Genomic DNA, 8,232 nt, shown 5'->3' on the forward strand with positions numbered 1-8,232 from the left:
CCAGACACCTGGCAACCCTACACACCACACCCACCAGCACACCACATCCACCAGCCTACCACATGACAGCACATTATATAACACCACATCCACCAGCCTACCACATGACAGCACATTATATAACACCACATCACACCACACCAGCACATGACACCCACCAGCACACCACATCACGCCCACCGGAACACCACATCACACCAGCACACTACATAACGCCACACCGGCACATCACACCCACCACCACACAACATCATGCCACACCGGTACATCATCACGTCACACTGGCACACCACCACATCACACCCACCGGCACATTACACCAAATGGCACATCACACCACCGGCACTTCACGCCACAGCGGTATGGCCCACCATATCACGCCATACAATGGCACATCACCCCACACAAGCACAACACAGCCCTGCTACATCTCTACTATATATTTCTCAAAGTGTCCTATGTGTCGTTGCCTGTCTGTCTCTATGTGTCTCCCTGTGTCCCTCCCTGTGTCCCTAGCGGCAATCAGATTGGACCTTGGGCCAGGCTAATGAGATTGCTCCCTTGGCCCGCCCGCCCCCCACACCTCTCATTGGCCTGAGGCGGAGTGACCACACACACACACCGCGGCTCTCATCGGGACCCACGCGCACCTCCTCCTCTCCCCGGGTCTCCCGCTTTCCCGTGCTTTTTCCTCCCCCCCCGGCGCCGCTACAGTCAGCGGGGGAGCGAGCGCCCGGGACACAGTGGGGGACTCTCACCTCCCCACGGCTCTCACCACCCATAGGCCACTCCGTCACCTGGCGCTCACCCCCCCCGCTCATCACCCCCCCCCCGCTCACCCCCCCTGCTCACTACCCCCCCCCCCCCCCGCTCACCCCCCCCCCACACACAGAGCACGCGTCTCTCCCCTCACACAGGCCGCTCCTCCGGCTGTCTCCGCCTCTCCTACGGCTCTCTCCGCCTCTCCCCGCGGGAGGCACAGCACCTCCTCACCGGAGCGCCTCAGCCTCTCCGCGGAGGAGCCCGAGGTGGAGGAGGAGGGCGGCCGGTACCAGTAGGAACAGGAGCGCGGCCGTGTGCAAGGTGAGGAAACGCAGGTGAATGGGTTATTTTACGCGTCCAAGACTCACCCCCCCTGCCCTTTTCCCCCCCTACCCTCCCTCCCCCTGCCCTTTGCCCCCCCCTACCCTCCCTCCCCCTGTCCTTTGCCCCCCCCTGCTCTCCCTCCCAATGCCCTTTGCCCCACCTTCCCTCCCTCCCAATGCCCTTTGCCCCCCCTGCCCTCCCACACAATGCCCTTTGCTCCCCCTGCCCTCCCTCACAATGCCCTTTGCCCCCTGCCCTCCCTCACAATGCCCTTTGCCCCCTGCCCTCCCTCCCCATGACCTTTGCTCCCTGCCCTCCCTCCCCCTGCCCTTTGCCCCTTGCCCTCCCTCCCCCTGCCCTTTTCCCCCTGCGCACCCTCCCCCTGCCCTTTGCCCCCTGCCCTCCCTCCCCCTGCCCTTTGCCCGCCCTGCCCTCCCTCCCCCTGCCCTTTTCCCCCCTGCCCTTTGCCCCTGCCCTTTTCCCCCCTGCCCTCCCTCCCCCTGCCCTTTGCCCCTCTGCCCTTTGGCCTCTTGCCCCCCTCCCTGCCCTCTTGCCCCCCTCCCTCCCTGCCCTCTTGCCCCCCCTGCCCTCTTGCCCCCCCCTGCCCTCTTGCCCCCCCTGCCCTCTTGCCCCCCCTGCCCCTCCTTGCCCCTTTTCCCCCCCCTGCCCTTTGCCCCCCCTGCCCTTTGCCCCCCTCCCTCCCTGCCCTCTTGCCCCCCTCCCTCCCTGCCCTCCCTGCCCTCCCTGCCCTCTTGCCCCCCCTGCCCTCTTGCCCCCCCTGCCCTTTTGCCCCCCCTGCCCTCTTGCCCCCCTGCCCTCTTGCCCCCCCTGCCCCTCCCTGCCCTCTTGCCCCTCCCTGTCCTTAGCCCCCCCGCCCCTCCCTGCCCTTTGCCCCTCCCTGCCCTTTGCCCCTCCCTGCCCTTTGCCCCGGGTATATCAGCTACTATATCATACAAGCAACAAAGGGAGGATTTGATACACCCAGACTGTGGTGTCTTCACCATCAAATATCTTACGCACAATGCAATTCTATTGTAGTGCCACATAATGGCGCAATTTGTCAGACGTTCACTGTCAGAGTGATGAGAGGAAGGAGAACAAGTGTTAATTATATCGCTAGATAATGTCTCTGTGTCATCTCCATGAATCACGTTAAGAGCTGGATTTGCAAATTGTCCCCCACGCGTTCCATTCTCCCTGCCATGGAGGTTACGAACGCTCTTCTCACAGATATACCCGGGTTCCTGGTCACAGGGAAGGAACGTTTCTTTAGTTCTGGGGCTTTTCATTATTATTCTTAATGCTGTATAGAAAATCTAAGAAACTAAGGCAGTTATTTGCACCAGATGTATCCGTGTACCATTTGCTTTTATTGGGATTCCTTTTCTTTGATGAATGTGGCTTTGCAGCCAGGAGACTTTTTAGTAATTAGATCCCACAGAATTGGTCAGAAGACTTATTTATCCTGCCCATGTCCCAACTTACAGCAAAATCATACGTCATTTTTATAGCTGCAGATTTTGGAAATGAATGATGCTGATAGATACGCGACACACACCGATTGATAGATCGATCGATGCACAGACTGCTCGATCGATACATAGACACAGATTGATTGATCGATCGACAGACACACAGATTGATAGATCGTTCGATACACAGACAGATTGATCGCTACACAGATCGATCGACGCACAGATTGACCGCTTCACAGACACACTGATTGATACACACACACATTGATCGATACACAGACACACACATTGATCGATACACAGATAAACAGATTGATAGATCGTTCACTACACAGACACACAGATTGATCGATACAGATACACAGACACACAGATTGATCAATACAGATTGATACATTGATTGATACACAGACGCAGTGATTGATTGATACATAGATTGTTCAAGACACACACAGACATGTCTGTGGACTTTCTGGGGACTACTAGTGTAAGGGATTAAGTGTGTGGGATCACTCTGGTATTGACCCTCTACCTCATGTGATGTAGGATGACCATGCAGAAGGGATTGCCCCACCCTTGTGTCTGGTGTGACCAGTGATGCCACCTTAGGGAGAGAGAAGGGTATATATAGCTCCATCCAATATTCTAGAAACAGGTTCCTCGGAGTTCTGGCAGAGGGTCTCACTGGGAGTCCTGTAAATATGTTTAAGTTTACAGTTATGTATATTATGAGTGTCTTGTCCCTGTTTATTATTTCAGTTAAGAAACATGCCCTGTATAGTTAGCGCCTATAGTAATGGCCCAAGATTGTTCTCACTAGGGAAGTTACGTGAACATGTTCTTCACAAAAGTTCTCAGAGTAACTCCAAAGCTTGGATGTAACTTATGTTATCGCTTCAGATAATGCTACATGGTGCGTTACTGCTGGCACACCTTATTTAACAGCAGCGCTATTGAAAACAATAGCTGAGGTTTTTATTGATGCCCAGAAGTATATAAGGAGACTTACTCTAAAGAGGTATTTTGCAAAAACAAAACAGGATCAGAGAGAACCAGGCCACGGTAGTTGAGAAGGATTAGCTCCACTCGGCTCTAAGAAAGCACTGCGACTGGTGCGCATGCGCGGAAGCGAGAGCTGCGGTAAGGAGATAGTGAAGGGAGGAACCAGACTGTGCACAAGCCCGGAAGAGTCCCTTACTGATGTCACTTGCTGCTAAACGTCCCTTACGCCGAGGCAGACCCCACAGCCATACCTGGAGGTTCCGGAGATAGGCTTGTGGAGTCTGGATGCATCCCCTCTCAATGCTTTATATCGCTGGCTGTTTGTGAGTAGGAAAAGCACCTACGATTGCCATCTTTTCCTTAGCGAACCCATTGCCTCCCGCTGGGCAGACCAGAGGGTCGTTCCCGCAGGAGGTCTCTGTTCTCCGGACCCAGTACTCCGCCCTGCCCCATCCACTTAGCACCCCGACACCTCTCAACATCCCGCTACCTCCTTCATCTACGGATTCTAGGCAGACTAGCTGGCACCTTAAACATATGCCCAGGCTAACTGCATAGAGCCTTAGGCTACGTCCATAGTGGGGGAGACCGCGCAGAGGCGTCCACACAGGGCGCGATCAGACTGCCTAAAGGCAGTGATCGCGCCCATAGACCATGCGGGCACACGCGGGCGGAGGCAGGAGGAGGGACGCATAGTGCAAGAAATCTGATTTATTGGTGTGACACACTTGTAACGTGAGGGGTTCGCCCAATGAAGGCGAACCAGCTCCATTACGCCCCCCTCAACCATGGCCAGGGAAAGCACCCGTACGCCTCAGCGTGGGCGAAGGCACCATGGCCAGGGAAAGCACCCGTACGCCTCAGCGTGGGCGAAGGCGCCATGGCCAGGGAAAGCACCCGTACGCCTCAGCGTGGGCGAAGGCACCATGGCCAGGGAAAGCACCCGTACGCCTCAGCGTGGGCAAAGGCACCATGGCCAGGGAAAGCACCCGTACGCCTCAGCGTGGGCGAAGGCGCCATGGCCCCGGCCTTATGCTAAATGTAAAAAAAGTCATACTCTATTACAGCATACATTTTGGGGTACCTCATATTTGGTTGGAGCACCCACAAACTCAATACAGGTTCTGGGACACCTTAGCACTAACTGGGGTACCCCCTTAACCTAGGGATTCCCTATGCTACAGGGATACCTGTTCTTCCTTGTGCCTCATTCACCTTCCTGAGCTATGCTGAAGCGGGGTACCCTAGTGGTCAGTCGCGGTTACGTTTTTAAGGGAAGATATTGTCGGGGCAATGTGTATACATGTATCTGAAAATCAGACATAATTGGCGGGTACATTTATCGGGGAACCGGTAACTCGGGTCCCTGACCTGATATGCACAGTCTGACCCAACTTTCTCCGTAAATCCCCCTTAAAACTCCGGCCCCAGAAATCCCTGTGTGACTGCTGCCCGGAAAGGGAAAAACACAAAACATACTTGTAATGTAACTGGGCCCAAGCGCTCTTGGACCCTTATACACGGAGCAGAGGTAACCAAAAGGGGCTCGACCTTTTATTGAAGAGCCTGGTAACCCCCTAACGTCACAATGGAGAGTGTAGAGAAGGGGAGGCAGTGAGATGGGGAGTGTGGAGAAGGGGGGAGGAGGGGAGTCAGATCGGGAGTGTGGAGAAGGGGATGGGGATTGTGGAGCAGGGGAGGGCAGTGAGAAGGGGAGTGTGGAGATAGGGGGGCGGCAGTGAGATGGGGAGTATGGAGAAGGGCATCAGTGAGATGGGGGGGGTGGAGAAGGGGGGTGCAGTGAGATGGGGAGTGTGGAGAAGGAGGTGCAGTGAGAAGGAGTGGAGAAGGGAGGATGCAAGGAGTGGAGAAGGGGGGTGCAGGGAGTGTGGAGAAGCGGAGCGCAGTGAGATGGGGAGTGTGGAGAAGGGGGTGTGCAGTGAGATGGGGAGTGTGGAGAAGGGGGGCAGTGAGATGGGGAGTGGGGAGAAGGGGGGCAGTGAGATGGGGAGTGTGGAAAAGGGGGTGCATGGAGTGTGGAGATGGGGGGGTGCAGGGTGTGGAGAAGGGGGTGCAGTGAGATGGGGAGTGTGGAGAAGGGGGGGTTGCAGTGAGATGGGTGTCACGGTAACTTATGACTTATGAGGAAGCTGACGTTTAGATCAGCGAAACGCGTAGAGCTTGTACACCGCATGCAGCTGCTCCTGATTCTGAGGTAAAGGTAAAGTCTCCTGTGCCGTCCCACCATCTGCTTTGCCCTCCGTCCTACCGGCGATCCGCGATCGGACCGAGGGAGTTCCAAACTGAACGGCCAGACCACCACCTCTCCTGATGTGAACCACACTGCCTCAAAAGATACCTTTATGTGTCCGCAATTGATGTACATATTGTGAGTACATTTCTTATGTTTTTATCTGTATAATTTTTTGTCTATTGGTCCACACCATGGTCTCTCCTTGCTGTTTTACATGAATACAACCGAGTGAGAGTGCTTCCGAATATCCTCCAACCTTGTTTCCCGTTAAACGCTGATTCTTCACTTACCTGTTGTAAGTAGGCAATCTACTTGAGCCAAGATTTTATTGCTCTACAATTGTGTGATTTTGCTGCACTATTGTTGTGTTTTTCTTTTTGGGGTGTTCCTGAAACATCGCTCCCTTCACACTCTGGATGTCCGCTAAGATATAATATACACCAAAATATCTGGGTTGAACTGAACACGACTAGATATGATAAAATATAATTTATTCCTTGAAAAAGGTGAACACACGAGATATACAAATAACAGACAAAATATGCACTTACTTAAAGTTGGAATGATGAAATAATCACGAATCTTGATTAGCAGTTCATACTGCAATCTCAGAATGACACAAAGACAATGGGCATAGACTGAGCCTCGTTTATATACCATTTCAGGCCTATCTATCAACCCTGGGGCGCCTAGCTAGCTAGCATATTCGTTTGAAGTAGAATCTCCCTTATCTGCAAGTGTGAATTATGACACTTACAGACCACTCAGTCCCTTTGTTCTTCCGCCCTAGTATAAACAATCAGGGTGGTCAACTTTTGATCAGAGGGCTTATGCTAACCATTTTTCTGCCCTCCTGACCTATTAGCATAACAGATGGGCTCTGCATTCTCAGATCAGACCCAAAATACCATTCACAGTTTAATATATTCATATAAGCGGTTCCGTTCGGTCCAGTGGGCTGATATTTGCCAGCTTTTGTTGCCGGAACTGTATCTTCATTGTGGCCAAATCTCAGCCCGCTGCGACCCCCAGAACCGGAGATACACAAATGCAGGTTAAAACACTTTTAAAATACTGGATTCTTCCCTTTAAAAATGAATATCTGCTTTTCACTCTTTCCCCATTGAAATCAACCCCAGGGGAACAGCCACTTTTAGTGCACTATTTATACATTTGAGGGGTCCCTAGCAGGTTACTTAACCTACTGGGTCAACCCTCTGTATGTTGCCAGGCTGCTCCCATACTAGGGGAGAGTCAGTAGACTCATTTGCTGTTCATCATATGTGTTAACCCCTTATGGTCTTATCATGTTGCTGATTTAAATGGACTTCATATACCTGGAGTGAATCTCTGCAGCACAAGGAAATTTGAAGGGACTCTACCCTTTCATGAGTGGTTCTGAAGTCTATGGAAAAACCAAAAATCTTTACAATTGCCCACACTCCGTCTGGTTGTTCGGAGAGGGCTGGCAATGGCCATGCATTCATGCCGGAACCTTGGCTACATGCCACCCAAATCCCAGCCCTCTGATCCTTCCAGAACCAGAGATATGGACTTACTCTTTTCACCAATTCGGACTTAGCCGTTTTCAGCATCCACAAGTCATCAAGTCAGTATCGATTCACAAAATCACACAAAAAAAAATAACAAATATCATCAATCACAAAATATCACATCAAAACACACAATCAAAAATCAAAAACAAACAAATCGGACTTAGCCGTTTTCACGCCACGCGGCTTTTCCCCATTGGAATCAATGGCCGGCACCGCCATAGACAATGCATGGGCGCACGCCGCCATTGGCTTCAATGGGACCTCCGCTCCGCCATTAAAGTCAATGACGCAACTCTCTTTCTCCGCTCGACCCTTTACGGGGGTCCCTCATTCCTGGACCCGGTGGGGGTCGTGTGTGGGGGTTCCTAGGGACTAGGGGCAACAAGAATTTTATTCCCAGGAGCCCTAGAACCTAAGATTCCCATGCAAATTGTCATTGAACTTGACCCAAGTGATACAGCTCTTTTCAAATACATTGTATCCGCTTCTGCGGTTTTGCGGTTTGGAAGGCTGCCAACCTGTTCCTGGAGGCCGACGTCGAGGAATTCCCATTGAAGTCAATGGCCCCATTGACTTTCAATGGGACACCGCCGCTCCTCCTCTCGGACCCACCTGCTGGTCGTTGCTGGAAACAGGTCCAAAACCGCTGCTTCTGCCATTGGAATACATGGAGCCCCAATGACGACCTATGGGACTCTGCAAAATTGTGCCTGAAAAGGCGGGAACATGGAACAAAGAGCTATAACCACTAAGTTAACCTTAACCCTTTCCCTCCCGCATCAATCCCAGTGTATGTGTTTGTGCAAACACTGGAACAGAAACAATACATTTTTACAGGGGAATATACATTAGGATGCTG

The sequence above is a fragment of the Ascaphus truei genome, chromosome 9 (assembly GCF_040206685.1).
Source record: "Ascaphus truei isolate aAscTru1 chromosome 9, aAscTru1.hap1, whole genome shotgun sequence".
NCBI lineage: Eukaryota > Metazoa > Chordata > Amphibia > Anura > Ascaphidae > Ascaphus > Ascaphus truei.